The 21838-nt window shown below is 34.0% G+C and overlaps 2 long non-coding RNA genes across 2 annotated transcripts; one reads left to right on the forward strand and one right to left on the reverse strand.

Annotated features, from left to right (window-relative positions):
• Positions 1-3439: 3439 nt before the first annotated feature.
• LOC146912402 (uncharacterized) lies at positions 3440-4877 on the reverse strand. The gene is made up of 2 exons (XR_015014710.1): positions 4767-4877; positions 3440-4062 (listed from the first exon to the last, which is right to left on the reverse strand). It is a non-coding gene; the product is annotated as an uncharacterized LOC146912402 (long non-coding RNA).
• A 4571-nt stretch (positions 4878-9448) lies between these two features.
• Positions 9449-16508, forward strand: LOC146912403 (uncharacterized). The gene is made up of 2 exons (XR_015016455.1): positions 9449-9715; positions 16000-16508. It is a non-coding gene; the product is annotated as an uncharacterized LOC146912403 (long non-coding RNA).
• Positions 16509-21838: the final 5330 nt, after the last annotated feature.

Consider the following 21838-nt stretch of genomic DNA (forward strand, 5'->3'; position numbering starts at 1 on the left):
ATTTAGTGACGACCGGTAATCCCTTAAGAATATTGGCCTTGCTAAATATTGGTGAGGGATTTTGGTTTCCGTCCCTAATTGACACGGATACAATCCCTCACTAATTATATAAATCCGTCACTAAATATGAACCAGAAATGTGCTAAAACTTGGACAAATCCGTCAGTAATGAGTGAGGATTCTTGTTACCTCTCTAATAGCGAGGGACTATTCCATCATTTTTTACCATTATTTCCGTCACTAATTAATGAGGGATTGGTTTTCCCTTTCAAATTTTGAAGTCATAAATTGTGATGAAATTTAATTCCCTCACTAATTCTGTTACGAATTCGATGAGAAAACACACCAATAACAAACTTGATGTGTGGAGCAAGGGATAATTAAGCAACCAATATCAAAGTGAATTGCAATTAAACACGCAAAAGTAGAAAAACAGCGAGAGAAAAGAAGAGAGAACACAAAAGAATCTGTCTACCCAGTTCGATCCAAATTGACCTAGTCTGGGGGAGAGAGCAGCCTTCCGTTTCACTATATGATGAGTAACGTTACAAAAGAGATATCAATGGGTTACAAGAATAAGTCTCCCGCCTAATTCTACCCAAATCCCAGCCTCTTCCCGTAACCAAGAGACTCAATCCTAATAGTGTTTCCCAAGGTTAATCAACCTTCAAACCCTAGTTTGTTGCCAAGAGACAAACTCTATACAAACCATAGTTTGATTTCTAAACCCTTGTTTCAGCCCCCTCTATGTCCAAGGTTTACACTGATACAATGTATATATTTATAGTAGAAGAATCCTCAATAAAACTGGAACAAATCTAGGCCCGAAAATACGTTTCTGTTTTATTTTCTGCTTTCAAAATCGGCCATCGTGCTCACCAAATCGGCCATCGATTTTTACAGAACCAACAGACAAAAAAACAGAGTCCAAAATCGGCCACCGTGCTCTGAAAATCGGACACCGATTTTCTGCTACCAGAATTCCAATTTCTTCAATTTTGAGGCACTTTCACAACAATCTCCACCTTGACTCTAAATTAGTGATGATCCCATATCATCAACCACCTTGCTGCTCTTTCCCTTGTTCCCACTACACCAAGTAGCTCCACAAGTTTACACCCTAACCTCTTCAACCATCGGAATGCCTTCCACCCCTTTGAAGATCCATGTGTCCAAACTACTCAAGGAATTTTAGGTAGTTCTACAAGTATACACCTTAACCTCTTCAGCCATCGGAATGTCTTCCGCTTTCTTGAAGATCCTTGTATCCAAACTACACTAGGAATTTCAGGTAGTTCTACAAGACTACACCATACCTCTTCAATACGAGACATCTCCCGCTTCCTTGAAGATCACCTTGCATCCAATCACCCTTGGACTTTTAGGGTAATTCCACAAGTCGTGCTATACATTCTTCAACCTCTGGAGTGCCTTCCGTCTTCATGAAGAAATCCCTTGCTCACCACTAGAGCATAGCACCCAAGGTCCTCCATAGTCGTACCACTCCTGGTGTGTTCAACTCCACTTAAAGCTGAGCTTTTAACCTCTCAACTAGCAAATGAGTACATCCCACTATGTCTTCCACCTTGAAACTCCACCTCAACAGGTAGGTCATGAGTATTCTTACCACCGCCTCTCCAGGCTGATCATGAGTATTCTTACCACCGCCTCTCCAGGCTGATGTTAAGTGTTTAACGTCTCTCCAGACGATCACCGCTCCACTAGGCATCACCCTCAAGGTGAGACACATCACCTTCTTCATCCTCCAAACAACAAACCATCAAAGCACCTGCATCCTCATAACCCTCAGAGACAGTTTGTGCGGAATTACCATTAATCTCCGGACAATCCTTCTTGAAGTGACCCATCTTGTTACACTTAAAGCACTTAAACTTTGGCTTGTTACTACTCTTTCCCCGGTTACCTCTACCTCCACCATTCCCTCTTAAAACACTTAGGCCTTCCCCGTTTTCATCAACTCTCAAGTCCTTTGACTTAGTCAACTCCTTGGTTCTCAAAGCCGCTTGAACTTCTTCCAAGGTAACAGTGCCTTCTTTTCCATAGAGCATGGTATCTTTAAACGATTCAAAAGATCTAGGTAGAGCACACAACAAGAGTATAGCTTTATCTTCATTATCAAGATTCACCTCAATATTCTCCAAGTCATCAAGGATTTTGTTGAACTCCGTAAGTTGCTCCATGATGGCCTTTGACTCCACCATCTTGAATGAGTAGATTTGTTGCTTTAGGAATTGCCGATGAGCCAAAGACTTTGTCATATACAAAGATTCCAACTTTGCCCACATCGATGCCGCGGTTGGTTCCTTTGCTACTTTTCTCAAAACTTTATCTCTGAGGCACAAGACAATGGCACTCCTGGCCTTGTCCACCATCTCGGTCTTCTCCGCTCGTGACATGGTGACCGGTAACGAACCTTCACCCTTCAAAGCTTTCTCTCACTTTTGTTGTATTAACACCGCTTCCATCTTTACCTTCCATAACCCAAAATTGTTATTGCCGGTAAACTTCTCAATATCCCACTTCGAACCCATGATACTTGATTATCCTTTTACCTTTGCCCCACGGTGGGCGCCAATTGTTGCGATTTCGATGAGAAAACACACCAATAACAAACTTGATGTGTGAAGCAAGGGATAATTAAGCAACCAATATCAAAGTGAATTGCAATTAAACACGCAAAAGTAGAAAAACATCGAGAGAAAAGAAGAGAGAACACAAAAGAATCTGTCTACCCAGTTCGATCCAAATTGACCTAGTCTGTGGGAGAGAGCAGCCCTCCGTTTCACTATATGATGAGTAACGTTACAAAAGAGATATCAATGGGTTACAAGAATAAGTCTTCAGCCTAATTCTACCCAAATCCCAGCCTCTTCCCGTAACCAAGAGACTCAATCCTAATAGTGTTTCCCAAGGTGAATCAACCTTCAAACCCTAGTTTGTTGCCAAGAGACAAACTCTATACAAACCCTAGTTTGATTTCTAAACCCTTGTTTCAGCCCCCTCTATGTCCAAGGTTTACACTGATACAATGTATATATTTATAGTAAAAGAATCCTCAATAAAACTGGAACAAATCTAGGCCCGAAAATACGTTTCTGTTTTATTTTCTGCTGTCAAAATCGGCCACCGTGCTCACCAAATCGGCCACCGATTTTTACAGAACCAACATACAAAAAAACAGAGTCCAAAATCGGCCATCGTGCTCTGAAAATCGGCCACCGATTTTCTGCTACCAGAATTCTAATTTCTTCAATTTTGAGGCACTTTCACAACAAATTCAAACAAAAATTTGCTTCAGAAGATTAATGTTCAATTTCAAACCAAATTTCATTAATTAATTATATTAATAATGTAAATGTACTTACTATATTAAACCATATTGAACTTGTTGGAAATTATAAATATTCAATAAAAAACACTTGATAAATTGTCTTCATACCCATCACATACATTCATCACCATAAAAGTCATAAGGAAACTCTCAATAAGTTTACAACCATTGTTCAACACTCAAAATACATAAAGAGTCATAAGGAAACTCTCAGAATAAGTTTCATAAGAAACGCTTAAACATTTTTAATGGTACTAGAAGTAGCACATTAACTAAGTATGAAACCAAGCTATCAAAATAACCATATATTATACATATTATATATCTATATATCAAGTAGATGGAGGTGGAGGTGGATGTAGATGACCTTGAGAAACCATTTACATCAATTTAGTGATTTTCTCCCTAAGAAAACGTGAATCTTCCTGTGATGCACGAATCAACTCCTCACGAGCCTTCAATTTCTCTTTAAGAGATGCATTTTCAGCCCTCATTTGTTCAAATTCAGATTGTAAGATGCCGTCAGATCTGGAAGATCTAGACGGCTTATATTTCCCTGCTTCCGAGCCCAAACCATATATACGACCCTTCTTACTTACTCTTCCAACAACATCTAAGAGGATAATGTTGTCACTTTCATGTCTAGAAACATCATCCCCTAGTGCCTCCTCATGTGAATCCCTCTCAATAATCCTTTTTTCAAACTCATCCTACAAAATAATTATATTTTACTAACAAGTAATAATTTCATCCTTCATTCAGTCAACAGAAACAACTTTTTTAAAAAAAAATTCAATACATGAATAATTCGAAATAAGTATATGAAATATTTTGATAACTATTCTCCCCTGGTCTTAAACAGAGTACTTTGTCACTTGATATCCATATGAAATGTTGGCCTAAAACCTTATCTAAAAACATTGTTGATTTTTACCCGGTATGCTGTCCTAAAAACTTATATTGCGTTCACTGCTTGCCTATATTAGTTTCCCAGAAGCATCAAACAAACTAACATTCTGATATATCTTCCTGTCAAGACAATTCATTATTTTTCTCAATCTGCTTCTAAAATATAGACATAGTTTCGTATGGAGTTCTTTATGTCAAAAAATCAAGTGGAGTTAGGATTGGTATGGAAGAAAAAAAGAGAATTGAAATGGTAGTGCTCAGTCTAAGTCATAGGTACATTTATTTTATTTCTTAATATGTGCTTAACAATTAGCATCAGTGCATAACCTCCATAAAAATAGCATCAGCGAACAATTATTTCAGTGCAGAACTATTAAAACAATTAAAAATAGCATCAGTTCTTAACAATTAGCATCAGTGCAGAACCTCCATATCATAGTTCAACTAATTTAAAAATAGACTAAATATTCATCAGGTTCAATAAGGTCATGAAGTAATAACTTACAACAATATCCTTTGATTTTGAGGAAACCCACTTGCTTGGATCACCTTTCAATTTATGTGTGTATTCAAATATTTCCCAACATGTTGGAGTCACTTCTGGAGATGTTTTCTAAAACCAAAACGGATCAATCAATGTTAATCGAAACATAGGTCATTTTACTTCAAATATACTAGTAACCAAATCAAATTTACAAGCCATATTTAAACCATATTCATAAAGGAAATCATAAGCAAAAATCAGTATGATAAATTAGAAAAATACATCTAAAATAGATCTAACCTGGTTGAGTGTGGCTCGGAAAGCGATATACAAAAGGAATGGTTCAAGAACTGCGAGTGAGACAACATCCATTCAATCAAAATCAAAATTAATAATCAAATATAACATAAAGTCGATATACAAATGGATAAAATAGCACAGCAACAGAGCATGTAAACAAGAGTAAGAAAAAACTAACATCCTAGTTCAGTGACCTATTCAAGTATCCAAAAAGATATGCCCCTGATGTGAGTGTGAGGCTCCCTGTCAATTATGCTAAACTATAATTGAAGAGTGAGTCATCTCAGGTGACACCATTATTTTTTGAAACTCTAAAGTGTAACTAGCAGCACCATTCATGAAATCAATTTTAAAGAAATCAAATTTGTTTCTAGATCTACTGTGAGAGGAAAGAAGGTTCAACTCTAAAGTGTGCTCTTTTGTAAAAACATTTCTTAGACAAATAGTGTGACTAGTTCAGTTCTTAAGTGTGTCTCAAGTTATCTTGTACTCATGTGACTTATCAATAAAATTACTCATGCGCTTATTTCTTAATATGTAAAATTTGAATGATAAATAACAGGTTTGAAACTGCTGCTATTCAAACACCTCAATGGCCTAATAACAGCACAAAAACACACAACACACACAGTCCAACACACAGTCCACTAGGCTTAAAAAACAGTCATGGAAAACAGGCCCCAAATGTTGTCAGCACCTCCCTGCACAGAGAAAACACTCACACCAGCAGCAGAAAAAACACAGCAGCCTCGTTTCATCGAAAGATGATTAAGAGGGGTCAATTCATTTTCTCAATATGGTAAAAAGCATTTATTCAAGTGTAATACATGCAATTTTCCCACTTCATAACAGCCCTATGAAATTTATCACTTCAAAACATTACCTTAATTGCAAAGTCATGCTAATATGTGACGTGAGGATAGATTTCAAGAGCATTATCTTCAAATGACTTAGGCATTAAAAGCAAAGTACATAACTCCAAATATTGGCCATGTAAAACAATAAAAACAAACATCACAAGTAAAACAATCATACAACATTATCCAAGAAAGGTCATAAAAAAATCCTATTGACCTCAAATGTTCTGAATTTATATAACACAATCTAAAACCTACAAACCCTATAACTCTAAATGTTTTCAACACCATATCACATAACAGAAAAATTCAAACCCAAAATCCAAATGTAAGATTCCATTCCCTTTGTTTCAACAAGCTTCACTTCCATATGGCCATGATGAAAATAACAGTTAATATGTAAATTAAAACAACATCAGAAAAATAAGTATCACAAACAATAACTTCACTGAAGAGAAAAAAATAAAAAAATAATAAATAAATAAATAAATTCTGAGATTGATAGAGGTTACCGTGATGATTTTGGGAGTCAGATTTAGTGAAGATCTACAAATTCAGCGTCAAATTCAGTATGAGGGGAATGTTTTAGTATGAGAGGAGGGAAACCAAAACGTGAAAATAAACGAGGGGAAAATAATTCAGTTTTGGCTAATGAATTTAGTGAGGCTTTTAGTGAGGGATACATTAGATAGAGATATGTAATTGATGTTAGTGAGGGTTTTAGTGAGGGATGCATTAGTGAGGGATAAAGTCCATGTCAAATTTCGTAACAAACATGCAACTAATGACTTTAGTGAGGGATTTAGTCACGGATTTTTTGTGACGGATATTTAGACAATTCTGTTACTAATGTTTGGCAACTCAACTTTTGTGGGAAATTCAAAAATCCGTCCCTAAATCCGTCACAATTAGTGAGTGATTATTTTCCCTCCCTAAAATCCGTCTCTAAATCGCGTTTTTTTTAGTAGTGAAACAGAAAATACAAATAAACAGACACAACAATGTTTGTTTTCCCTCTACTATATATAATAAAACAAAGAAACATTTTTATTTGGATGAGACATAATTTGTGAGGTCTAAAGCAAGGAATCGAGCAGTCTCACCATTGGGGTTGTGACTTGTAATTGGATATGATATGGGATTTAATGTCAGAAACACATTATCTTGGATTGCCCTACGCTCACCTCACTCCTAAAATTGTTCTTTTAACATTCTAAGATTATCTATTAGACTCTATGATAGTTAATTGCCGTTTGCCCCTCAATGGTAGTTAATTTTTGTTGTATCAGGGACAATTAATTATCAATGCGCTTTGGTAATAGAGACAGAACAACACCTTAATAGAATTGCTGTTTTTTCTTTTTTATCATGAACACTTTCATTGAATCATTCACACATTCATTCAATCATTCTTAAATGCATTCTAAAACTAATATTTCATTCTTTAACAAAAAAAACAATCCATTCAATTTAATGATAATGTCATTAATTTACATAGGAACGATAATGTCAGAAAAATATGCAAATAAAACCAAAATCTACTTTATATCTAATCCTAAGGTACATTTGTTAACCCTAATCCTAATTCACTTTGGCGCCTAATTATCTGGCTTAATGACCTAGGATGTTTAAAACTCATGGACACGGTTTGTTATGAGAATTAATTGCAAAGTTTCAAATTCAAATTTACCCTCAAAAACTATTTCACTAACCATGCTGATATGAGGCCTTTGAAGTTCCACCAGTAGCATTTAATGACATTAATTTAGTTGTTTCTTTTTCCCATAAGCATGCATATTCATTTAATGATTTCTTTTTCCCGTACGCATGCATATCTAAGTCTCCATGTACATATTGAAATGCCATATACAATGCAAGTTTACATATCTTATATACTACTACATGGTAGTAAAATTGTACCTTGAAGGTTGGAGTCACATTTCTTGCAAATCTCTTCATTTCAGAATCTCTTTGTACCATTAAATGAACCGTTTGATAGATAAGGCCAGGGCCGGCCCTAGGCATAGGACAGGAGTGCGACGGCCTAGGGCCCATGCCCGCATGGGGCCCTAAATTTTTTTATAGACGGGGTGTATATTGCAAAACTAAGTAAAAAGGTAGAGTGCAAATAGAAATTCGTATCAGTAGGGCCAAGTCAGAATCCTTTTCTCAGCCCAGCATGTAAAAAACAGGGAAAAAAACGTGGAAAGGCCCAAATAAAGAGAAAAAATGAAATTGCTCTTTAGGCCCCCCAATATACAAAAACAAAAACTTTTTTTGTGCAATTAGAAAGACAGATGAAAAAAGAAACCTAAAACAAACCAAAAACTTCTAAAACCAGTTATTCTTTCTTAAGGTAAATTGTTTTAGGTTTATGTTTTTTTTCTTTCTTTCTAATTTCAATTCTCTTTGATAATGATTGTTTCAATTGTCTAATTGTTTCAGCTTCAGATGTTTAATTCTAAATTTCTAATTGAATGATTTATGCTTTTTCCAATTAAATTCTTGATTTTTTCATATAACATGATTTATGATTCAACTTCAAGTAGTGTACATAGATATTCTTCAAGATTCCGTGAATATCAAATTATCAGTTCAATTCAATTTTTTTATTTTTGTTTTTCCAATTCAAGTACACGTGAATATCATTATATCAATCCAATTTAATTTTTTGATTTTTTTTCCAATTCAATTTTTTATTTTTGTTTGATTAAGTGTTTAGATTTTTTTTTTCTTGCGCTTTTATTTTTCAGGTGTTAAAACTCCGGTCTACTTTTAAGGTGCTATTGTTCTCTACTTCACTATTTTTATGGTTTTTTGTTTGTTTGTTTATATATTTCTATTGAGTATTTGATTTATTTTAAGATGTTGCCTAAAAAACATTTATCTGGTAGTGAAAAACGAAAAAGAAAAAAAAACGAAATGAAGAGCTAATAAAATCTTGGTGATGAGTGTGAACAAGAAATTCTTCATTTTGATATTTATGATACAAGAAATTGAGAGAATCTTGATAACGCCTCAAAGGATATTCTAGTTGAAAAGGGGCCTATTAGAGAAATGAATCTTAGTTTTCCCAATGACAAATATTTTAGGCATTTCTTATATGCGAATTATTCAAGAAAATTAAGTAATGGTGAGATTAGTTTATTGTAAACATGTCGACAAAGTATATTGTTTTTGTTGTAAATTGTTTAAATCTTATATAATGTGAATTATTCATTTATCAGAAGAATTTTTTTTTTATTACTCCCTCCGTCCCTTAATGTAACCACCCATTTGATTTTATTTTTGTCCCTAAATGTAACCCCCTTTTCAAATTACTAGATACATTTATTACTTTTTTCCTAAACATACCCCTAATTAATACTACTAACTTATCTTGAAATATGAAAAGTCAAATTCAATACACATACAAACAAAGGACAATTTGGTAATATTAATACACAAAACAGACACATTAATTACACTGACAACTTTTCTTAAGAAATATGAAAAATGCAAAGGGGGGTTACATTAAGGGACGGAGGGAGTATATAATACAAAGGGCCCTTTTTTCATACAATGCCTAAGACCCGTAAAACTCTAGGAACAGCCCTGGATAAGGCATGCGAGTTTGAAAATATCTTCTATTCATAGTTTTGTAACTACACACAACAAGCAAGAGGTTGCATGTTCTTTGCTAAGCTTGAAAGGTTGTTTAATTATTGTTTTCATTTTCCTTTCTTGATCTTCTTCACAGTTATTTGATCCGGCTACGAGACCAGATATGATGCGTATGCACTTTTTATTATAGAGTTCGATAATTTCAACAATGTAAGTGATATTGCTCTAATTTAAAACATGTTTTATTTTTTATGAACGTCTTTTGCTTAGAATTCGTCTATTTTTTATAATGTTTTTTTTGTTCATATATCTTTTTTGGTAGCATGTAATTTATTTTGTTGTAAGTTTAAGTATGACTAATTTCAAGCCATATCATTTTTTTTTTTGAACTGCTGCAAATTGTGTGACTGAGAATTGATAAAATTTATTTATGTTGGAACACTAGTTAATTCTAGTGAAGAAAATTGGAAAGAAAAACACTATGAAAAAAACTAGTGTGTGGGTGTGACTTAAAAATGTCCCACATTGAACGGTCACCCCAACTAGTAAGTGTTTATATACGGGAAAAGTGACCTCCAAGGGTGTGCCCTTGGGGTACCCAATTTTGTGAACGGGTGAACGCTTAAAAAAAAAAAAATTGATATAAATTTTTTTTGTCACTTAAAAATGTTAAATTAATTAATTAATTAATTTAATCATTATCCGTAAGCGCTACGCGTAACAAATAAATTTGTTACGATCCGACCCGATCCAAAAGCATATCCAGAAACTTCCGGATATATCCAATTAAGAAACAAAACGCGTTTGCTTAAGGATTAAGCAGACTTAATCCCCAAGTCACTCGTTTTTTGTTACAAACTCTCCCTATAAAAGGAGAGCTCGCCCCATTTGATTCTTTACACCAAAAAATTCACAGTCGATGCTTCCTGTGTTTTTTCCTCTCTTCTCCCTCCGACTTGTTTTTAACAAGTTTCTTCTGCTTCTACTCCTTTCTGTCCCTTCGGTATTAAGAGTGTTCTTAAGACCATAGTCCCTTGGTCTTAAGTTCATAGTCCCTTCGATAATATATGATTCTTCGGAATATAGAGTACTATTAAGATCATATTAAAGAATGATCTTAACAGTATATATATATTATTTTAAAGAGAAATGGTGGTATCACCATATTTGAGTGGTCGTAGTGCCATATTCATGTTTTGGAGAAGTTAGAATGGTGGTAACACCATATTTGAGTGGTCTCAGCACCATAATAGAATGGTAATAATACCATATTAATTTGAAGGTTTCGAATAGAGCGGTTACGTACCGTATCGAGTGGCTTCGATCAAACGATTGAGCCATATTTTGAGGGTGTAATTCTCGAACGATTTTTCTACTGTGCAGTAGTTAATCGAACAGTTGTAGCTGGGCTTGTTTTATCCTGGAGGCGGCGTGGTTGATAGTCTACCTTGCACAAATTTGGGTAGTGCCACGAAACGTCTTAAAGAGAGCGACCTGGTCGTGACTCAACCTAGTAACAACTTCGGTAGATGATAGAAATTTGGAAATTCAAATTTAACAGTTTGGAAATCCAAAAACCAACAATTTTAAGACGTTTCTATATGCTATGTCTACCGAAGAAGTTACATATTGAGGTTAAGTTGTCCCTAAATACATTAAGGATAAATCAAGCTATAGATTTACATCTTTCGAATGAAACGATGAAGTGATTGTTGTCTCAATCAACAACACTAAAAATTTATTTGATGAAAACAATAATTTGTTACAAAACAAATTATTTGTTACAGAACCAAACAAGTTTAGTTTGTTACAAAACATAAAAAATTGTTTGGAGCGGAAAATAAAATAATGCAAGGCTGTTATTTTGTTATGGTGAATTCTAAAAGTGTTTTGTTTTTTTTTTAAAACATTGATATCACGTACTGGTTTTCAAATCTTTAACAAGAATTGATAAACATATGCATCAATCGCTTTACATAATCCAAACTTGTAAATATGCAATAAGGAAAATAAATGGAATTGTGAAATTCTATTTATGTTTAAGAAAGAATCTGAATTTCAGATTTCTATTAAATAAGACTGAGTTGACTCAGACTTAAAGAGAGACTTGTGTACCATGCACTCTTGTGGAAAAAGATTGCACTTTGATGGTATGTTAAAAAATTAAATTCTCCTTCTATGTTATTAGTTGTGTGATTTTAATATTTGACATATCAAAATTGATCACGAACAAGTGTTTAATTTTAAACTTGAGTAACTTGGACTTAATTCCAAAGTTATATAATTAAACAATTTTATTTATTGCAGTCAAGATATATGAATCAAAAGTTCATATAAATTAGAATTTAGATGATATGAATCTCTAAACATAATGATATGTGTTAATGACACATAAATTAGAAATGATAAAATGATATTTTTATCATATTTATTGATGACTGTGAACTTTGGAAAAATAAAATTGATATGCTTGAATGTTCAATTTTTTATAACGAAAATTGAAATTTATAGAGTACCCAAGTCTAAGAACAAAAATTCTAATTAAGAAATTTTTGAAGAAAAGACAATCCAACTTGTCTTATTTTTGAACTTGGGATTGTCTGGACTATATTTAGATCCTGGACCCCAAGAGAGTTGAACTCACTAGTAGAGCCTATGAATATGTATTCATCGGGTATGCGATAAATAACGAAACATATAGGTTTTATGACCTAAATGTTAAAGTGATCATAGAATTTAAAAGATGTCGAATTCTATTTACCCCTTTAACTAAAGAATAGTGGGGGCACTAGTGGGGGCTCTAATGGGAGCACGACATTAGTGGGGGCAAATTAAATTCCCCTTTAAAAATTAAGAACTAGTGGGGGCACTATATCTAATCACATTCATGTAATTAGAAATAGTTATGAAAACATCATACAAGATGTTATAGAACCTCAAGGAGGTAAGAAAGCTAAAATTGCTAAAGAGTATGAACTTGGTTTATACATTGGAAGAAGATTCATTAAGCCTTAAAGAAGTTATATCCTCATTGGATGCTGAATTATGGCAAAAGCAATAAACGATGAAATGAATTTTCTAGAGTCTAACAAAACATGAAACTTGGTTGACTTGTCTCATAGTTGCAAAACCAATCGGTTGTACTTGGATTTTTGAAAAAAGAACTAAAACCTGATGGTACGGTTGATGAATACAAGGCTTTCCTTGTAGTCAAAGGTTTTAGACAAAGAGAAAAATATAGACTTCTTCGACATTCATTCACCAGTCACTAAAATCATATCCATAAGAGTACTAGTCCCTTTAGCCGCCGTTTATAACTCGATAGTACTCCAAAAGGATGTGAAAGTTGCCTTTTTATGGTGAACTAGAAGAACAAGTCTATATGAAACAACCTGAAATTTTTTGCAATTCATGGACAAGAAAACAAGGTCTGTAAGTTAGATAATTATTTGAATGGTCTAAAATAAACTCCTGAGGAATGACATGAAAAATTTGACATTCTAATGTTATCGAATGAGTATAAAGTGAATGAAAGTGACAAATAATATTTGCACGATCATATGTCTCTATGAAGACGACTTGCTCATATTTGATTTAAAGATTCATGTTATGAATTATGTGAAATCATTGTTTATCAACAACATTGATAAGAAAGACCTAAACAAAAATTGAAGTAATTCTTGGTTTCAAGATTACTAGATCAGAAAAGATAACTTTTTTGATAATTCTCACAAAGTTGAGAAGATCTTAAAGAAATGTACTTATTTCACCGTAAACTTGCAATCACATATTATGATCCAAGTGTAAGAACACTTGAGATGGAATTAGAAAAACATAATATACGAGCATCATTGGCAGCACTTAGGTATGCCACTGAATGTATTAGATCCGACATTGTTGATGTCGTAAAACTCTTGTGCAAGTTTACTAGTAGACGGATGAGAAGCATTGCCATGCTATAGAAAGAGTCATGAGGTGCCTTAAGAAGACTATGACTCTAAGATTACTTCATTAGGAGTAACATATTGTACTTAAATGGTACAAGATATAAAATAGAACATCTTTCAGATGAATATTTAGCGAATAGTGTTTGCACATTGAGCATCACTAGAGGAGTTGTTTGTTAAAACAAATGATATTGACTCAGTCCACTATGGAATGAATCTGAGATGAGAACACTAGAGAAAACTAGTGAAGAAGCAAGTTGGCTAAGATCCTTGCTAGCTGAAATCCCTTTATGGGAGAAACCGTTACCGGCTATGCTAATTCATTGCGATAGTACCGCGGCTATTGCAAAGATTAAGAATCGTTATTACAATGGTAAGAGACGACAGATAAGGCGAAAACATAGCACGATTAGAGAGTGTATCTCTAAATGGAGCGGTTAGAGTTGATTTTGTACGTACGAATGAAAACTTAGCTGATCCTTTGACGAAAGGACTTAATAGAGAGAAAGTCCAAGAAACATCCAGTAGGATGGGACTAATGCCTATAGCCCACAAGTGATGGTAACCCGACCTACATGACTGGAGATCCCAAGAAATAGGTTCAATGGGTAAAAACAAGTCATGAAGTGGTAGAACATGCTACGAGAGAAAGAATATAGAAAGCATGATCCTGCAGCGAAAGAAGGATGAGGTAATAGTAACTCTTAATGAGATCTATACTATATGTTGAGTGGGGTACACAGCTACAGGAGTACCCTTGATAGACTCACCTATACGAATGTGGAACTTAGGCCAGTCCTATGGAATTTCGAGGCAGAATTCCTAGAGCATTCGTTAAAACCGGGATACACGTGCAGGGCCTTAAAACGCACGGGCTTTTAGAATACACCTATGAAAAGGTTTGTGTGTGGATTCTATGTCTGAGATAGAGTTCAATGCTGTAAGCAACTCTTGTTAAATCAGAATATCTTCCACTATGCTAAGGTTCAAGTTGTTGGCGACACCTTTGTATATTAGCAAATCTTATGGAAACGTTTTACGTTATTTCTCGAAACCATTTTGAAGTCAAGTGGGGGATTGTTGGAACACTAGTTAATTCTAGTGAAGAAAATTGGAAAGAAAAACACTATGAAAAAAACTAGTGTGTGGGTGTGACTTAAAAATGTCCCACATTGAACGGTCACCCCAACTAGTAAGTGTTTATATACGGGAAAAGTGACCTCCAAGGGTGTGCCCTTGGGGTACCCAATTTTGTGAACGGGTGAACGCTTAAAAAAAAAAAAATTGATATAAATTTTTTTTGTCACTTAAAAATGTTAAATTAATTAATTAATTAATTTAATCATTATCCGTAAGCGCTACGCGTAACAAATAAATTTGTTACGATCCGACCCGATCCAAAAGCATATCCAGAAACTTCCGGATATATCCAATTAAGAAACAAAACGCGTTTGCTTAAGGATTAAGCAGACTTAATCCCCAAGTCACTCGTTTTTTGTTACAAACTCTCCCTATAAAAGGAGAGCTCGCCCCATTTGATTCTTTACACCAAAAAATTCACAGTCGATGCTTCCTGTGTTTTTTCCTCTCTTCTCCCTCCGACTTGTTTTTAACAAGTTTCTTCTGCTTCTACTCCTTTCTGTCCCTTCGGTATTAAGAGTGTTCTTAAGACCATAGTCCCTTGGTCTTAAGTTCATAGTCCCTTCGATAATATATGATTCTTCGGAATATAGAGTACTATTAAGATCATATTAAAGAATGATCTTAACAGTATATATATATTATTTTAAAGAGAAATGGTGGTATCACCATATTTGAGTGGTCGTAGTGCCATATTCATGTTTTGGAGAAGTTAGAATGGTGGTAACACCATATTTGAGTGGTCTCAGCACCATAATAGAATGGTAATAATACCATATTAATTTGAAGGTTTCGAATAGAGCGGTTACGTACCGTATCGAGTGGCTTCGATCAAACGATTGAGCCATATTTTGAGGGTGTAATTCTCGAACGATTTTTCTACTGTGCAGTAGTTAATCGAACAGTTGTAGCTGGGCTTGTTTTATCCTGGAGGCGGCGTGGTTGATAGTCTACCTTGCACAAATTTGGGTAGTGCCACGAAACGTCTTAAAGAGAGCGACCTGGTCGTGACTCAACCTAGTAACAACTTCGGTAGATGATAGAAATTTGGAAATTCAAATTTAACAGTTTGGAAATCCAAAAACCAACAATTTATGTTGCTTCTTTTCTAAAATCAATTATTGTTTGTAAACACCTATGCTACTGCATATGGTTTTTAGAATTTGATGTTTAACCTATAAACAAAAAAAAAAAAATTGTTTGCATGCTTTACAAAGAGAGTTTGAATTGCAATTTGATACATTTAAGATGATCCTTATGTTTTCTGGCCCTGTTATAATTTCCACATGCTTAAGTTAAGACCTTTAATACCTCTTATGTTACTTCTGGCATGTTGGTATGTAGTGTATTTCATTTTTTTATTGTAGTTTATATTATTGATACATATGTATTAATTTATTTTTCCAGTGTGAAAACAGATGTTGTCTCAGGCTGTATTTTGTCAAATTGCTTTGCCTACTACAAATTCTGAGATAAATAATGTTGATTTCTTGGGACTTGGTTGGAAATGTCTTAAATATATTTTGCTCAGGACAAGAACATTGTCATGAACAATTTTCTGGTGAATGGTGAAAGCTCTACAAACACACATGGTGTAACTATCAAACTCGGTGTTAGTATGGCGACCACTACAACCTAGCATTGAGCACACAAATATTGCATTGAGCCCATGGTTTAATTTAATGCAATGTTGTAGTTAATTTTGCCCATGCAATGGTCAAGGTTTAATTTTATGATACCTTTAATTAAGTTTCCTTCCACTAGCGATATATAAATACAGCTCCACTACTTGGTTGTGATTCCAATAATAGTATTACATATCCTACTTTTTTGTCTTGCAAAAATGGCTACCAAGCGTCATCCTTCTCACAATCATGTATTTTATAATTATAATTGCTTGATTCTCTATTTTTCAACATTGGGGTTCAAAAAATGTAATGGTCACGGGTCAAAAGTCTAGAAAAAAGGGAGGCATTTTTTTGTCAAAATAGAGTACGTAATTTTATTGTAATTTATATATATATATATATCCCCATTTAAATTGTTTGTTTTCTTTATGATCAACCTAATTAAATATCGTATAGTGTCTGTAATCGGCTGTAATCTTATAAAATTGTATATCAACAACTATTTCACGGAATGGTCTGAATATTTTGCTAATAGATGAAGATGATCTTTGCATTGATAGTACTTTGAATGTAGTGTTTAAAGAAATATTCCGTAATTTTTGTAGACATGAGAAACTTTGATTATATTTGTACTCAAAATTATGACATTAAAATTATAAGTTGTAATTGTGCTATTAAATTTGACTTTTGTCTACTACATTTACAATCTATATGACCCGTGCGACAGCATGGGTGGAAAGTCTAGTTATTTGATTAATTACAACCATAATACAAAAAATACATAAACCTAAAACTAATGCCTCATGAGCGGTTGCATATTCCTTTAAGCTATGTGAAACGTGGTGACCGGTCACATCTCATCTTGCATCCTCCTCAATAGATCTTGGAAGTATTCCACAGAGTCACCATCACGCATCCCCTCCTCCTCCATGCCGTTGACATTCTGTATGATTTGCAGTGTGTTAGGACGATCTCTGGGCGGCCGGGTCTAGGCGAGGGCGGGTTTTGTTGCCATGTCTAACCTCGATACATGCTGCCACTGATCCGTTACCATCGGACCCTGCTGAACCAGTGGTATGACATGAATCATGAAGTCTTGGAAGACCTGCAATGTCTGGGCTAAACCAAGAGGAGACACAAATGAAGGATGTCGAGGAATGTTTTGGATATGGCCATAGTGCCTCTTCACCAGCTTCAACAAGTGTCGTTACTTCATCAATTTGTCGGCCATAATCCAATCGAGATACCATAATATATCCTCAAGGGGCACCACCTGCTGTTGACCATCGTAAGGGCTGAATATGATGTCCTCAACCTCCAAACCATCAAGGATGTCTCGGTAGTGAGTCGGTGAAATGTGGACATTCAGAAGAAAACCCATAGCACATGGTAAGCATGCGGTATACCGTGGATTAAGGTCCCCGTGTAAGTAAAAATCTGAAATGCTCCATGCCCATGCCTAAAAATGCAAGCAAACACATTCATAAAAGATGCTTATGGGTTGATATCGAACTTTGAAATGGTAGTGGATTCACCTTTGTATCGAGTTACTAATTGATCTCTTTCCAACTAAAATTAATTTAATCTGCAAAGAGATGCAATATTTAGCATCACCTTTGTGTGTCGAAGGATGTAATTTAAATGAAACATCCAAACATTTGTATTTTGATTGTCCTAGTACTGGAAAATTGTGGTGTCAGATTTTCTTAGTTAGGAATCAATTGTGCTTTGACAAATGTCATCATCTGTCATATGTTGCAATTTATAATTATGGGTAGGAATGTCTTCATTCGATTTGGTTAGCATGTGTTTGGTTAAACTGAAAGCATCACATTATTGTGATTTTCGATAATCATGATTCTCTATCAAAATCACTTTTTAAAATAGTTAAACTATTAGTATGGTCACAAATTAAGTCAAAAATTAAGGGTTTTTCTTATGATAATTACTACCAATAGAGCATTCAACCTATCGAATGTTTACGAGGGGTTTTACCTGCTAGTTAATTACTCCCTCCGTCTCTAAATTATAGTCGTTTAAGGTTTGTGCACGGTTATTAAGAAAATGATTAGTTGGGTTGATTTTGATAGTAAAATTAGTGTCATTTACTAAAACACCCTTATTAATTGTAGTTAGTGGAGTAGTTAAGTTGGATGAAATTCAATAAATAAGGGTATATTAATGGAAGAAAATAATAAATGCTGCATTGGTATTCTAAAGTGACAATTATTTTGAGAAAAAGAAAATGTGGTAAAGTGACAATTATTATGAGACGGAGGGAGTATTGTTTTCTTTTTATTAGGTGGCACTAATTGTTTTGTTGCCTATTTTTTAATCCCTGATCATTGTATTTTAAATGTTAGCACTTTTTTTTTTTGAGAGGTTCAATGTTAGCACTTGATGTGTTGAAATTGATGTTTTTATAACCTGCTAGTTAATTAGGCTTATTACATGCGTTATCCTCCATGACCAATACTCCATTTCATCCTTATTATGAGGAATTTTTTGAATTTTTTTTCTTTTTATAAGAAATAAGAATTAGTGGGTGTATTTAACATTTCACAACTTTTCATGAGGGCATATCTATAAAAAAAAATTAAAAATCAACAACAATCAATAATTGTATTGATTTTGATGTTTTTTTTTCCCTCTCTCTCATAATAAGGACCGAAGAGAGTAAATTGTTTCGTTGGAAATACAAAAAGGTAAATTGGATGACCAATATTTTAGAGAAACTATCATCATATATGAGAGAACTAGCAAACTTTTTGTTTATAATTCAGCACATCGACTTGAAGCACATTGTATCGAAGCTGACTAAACAAAAGTAAATAATTGGCCTAAACTGTCCGACCCACTTGACCTGTTAAGCATGAGTCGGCTTAATTAGATGAAGGGCGAGTAAACAAATATGAATTTGGTTGGATAAATGAGGTCGGTTTTGGAAGGGCCGATCCATACCAATGAAAATCAAACACGGCTGGTATATGCATGCAGGCTACTACTATTACTACCAACCGCCAACCGTATGGGGTCGAATGTTATTGGTCCAAAATGAATGGACGAACCTGATAACCCAGATTCAATTCTTAACATTTGATAAAAGAGAGGAAAACCCTTGACGCAACGAATTTGTGTTTTGTTTCATTCTCTCTAATCACATGTCTCTTTAATTGAGATTCAGTGAAATTCATACTCGTCACCATCATTAAACCCTTAGCTTTGGTTCTGATTTCAAAAACTCTTCATCCATAAGCTTCAACGCTCTAACAAAAACTCATATATGGGAATATATGGGAAACCATATTCGAATAATTATTATGAGTTTTGTTCGAACTTTGGAGGTTAAGGATAAAAATTTATGGAAAATGGAACTAAGGTTAAGGATTCAACGATGGTGCAGAGTATGAATTTCACCAAGACCGAGAGAAATAGACAAATGACGAGAGAGATTGAAACAAACACAAATGAATGAAATTTAGATTTTTCATCTCTTTTCTTAACCGTTAAGAGTTGGAACTTAGTCATTTGGTTGGGTCTTTCGTTTTGGACCAATAACATACAACTTTTGATAGGGGATGGTAGTAATAGTAGTAGCCTACATGCATACACTAGCCATGTTCAATTTTGATGGGTTTTGTTGGACCATCCAAGATCGGCCACCTAAATTCAATCAAATTCTTTTTTGTCCATCCGCCCAAACCAGTTCATCGAGGTAACCCAACCGCTGCTTAAAAGGCCAAGTAAGTCAGATAGTTTGGTCCTATTTTTGAATTTGTCCAACCCTAATTCTAATAATAAGAAATAAAGTGAGCTCATGGCTCAAAATAAAGAATTTGGTTGGGTTCACAACACCATACTTATGCCATATAGAAACAATTAGATGCAAATCAAACAAATAAAAAATCTAGAATCTTTTGTTAAAAAAACCTAGAATTTTCTAATGGTTAACAACAAAAATTTAAAAAGGAAAAGAAGGTAGGGAGAGAGAGAGAGAAGACCACTGATGTTGGTAGAACAATAAAGCAGATGTGTACGTACGCACAGTGGCGCTCCAACCGAATCTTTTGCTACTAGCTCACAATGCGATGGAAAATTCAAAGCTATGCAATTTTTGGGTAGAAAATAATTATATGTTGATTTGTTTTAAAGAAAATATTTTTGTTGCGATGATTTTGATAGAAGATTAATTGACAAAAAAATAGTGTTGATATGATGAACCAAAAAGATACTACGTGTCTGATGAGAATTTGATTATATAAGTTTGTATGATCGTTGGTTGATTTGTTTTGAGTATTATTTATTTGTCATTAACGTGAGTCTTAGAACAATCAAGTTGTAGAACTTGTATCTTAACTAGAATTTTTTTATAAAAACGATCTATTAAAAAACCCTCTAAAATGATTTATTTTGATTAGTTTGTTTAAAAATGAGTTTTAGAATATCAAGTGGTCGCAACTTTTGTCCTAAAAACACAATGATTAAAAGGAGATCACATGCAATTATCTTTTTTGAAACATTCTTCACTTGATGGATTTTTTTTTCCTTCTTCTAAGAGATGAGTTTTAGAATTATGCTGTCAAAACGTGCATTCTAAGACTCAAAGATTATAGGGATGTCGCATCCAATTAACCTTTTCCAAACATTACTCATTTACTATAAAAAACGAGTTTTAGAACTAGCAAATTGTCACAACTCAAGGATTAAAAAGATGACATATCTCGTTAATCCATTTTCAAAAATGATTAAGTTACTTATAATAAATAAAACTACGAATTCGAAATGTGCATTTTTAACAAAAAGTAATAATGTAAAAATGTCCAGATATATCATACGCTTCTAGAAGAAGAAGAATCCTAATAATATGAAAGAAGTGGGTTCAATATATAAAGAAACTGGAACGGTGCACACCACTATACATACTTATGGCAAACAAAAAAAATTAGATATATCGAATCGAACAAACAAAAAGAACCTAGAATCTTTTGAAGAAAAAAAAAAGCTAGAATTTTCTAGGGAAAGAGAGAGCTCTTTCTTCATATTCGTTTTGTTTTTTTCTAGGGTATTTTGTTGAGATGAATTTCAGTAGATTTATAATAGGGTTTGGTTTACTATTTGAAGAAGGAGAGCTTGTATGAGATTAGATGATGGGGTTTATGGTGATGTGTAGAGGATGATGAAGATGGAGGTGAGAATGAGTTTTGTTTCTATGCTTCTCTACATTTCCTTTTCTCTTATTTCTCTCTAGTTTTTTTGTTACTATTTATATTGAAAATTAGGTTAAAGCATTAGGAAGATGCCAATTTAAAAGGTTGGAGGTGGTTGAAAAAACGTAGAGATTCAAAGCAGTGCCTTCCTTGAGAGAGCGCTCAAAATGGTAAAAATAAAAAAATAACGAGAAAGATAAAATGGGAGGATGTTAAAAATGTATAGTGAGGAGTTGTTACAAAACTGCAATTTGTAGTTCAGAAAATCAAGTCATGTGTGAGCTCAAAATAGATAGAAGTAAAACCAAATGGTAAATTGAATTTTGAATGATGTTGAAAATAGAATTGTTGGAGTGTGTTTACTGTGAGTGATGATGCTCTCAAGAGGCTACAACCACTTTGTAATTCTAT

The sequence above is a fragment of the Medicago sativa genome, chromosome 6, assembly GCF_051527215.1.
Source record: "Medicago sativa cultivar Bolivia chromosome 6, Bolivia_mono, whole genome shotgun sequence".
Classification (NCBI taxonomy): Eukaryota; Viridiplantae; Streptophyta; class Magnoliopsida; order Fabales; family Fabaceae; genus Medicago; species Medicago sativa.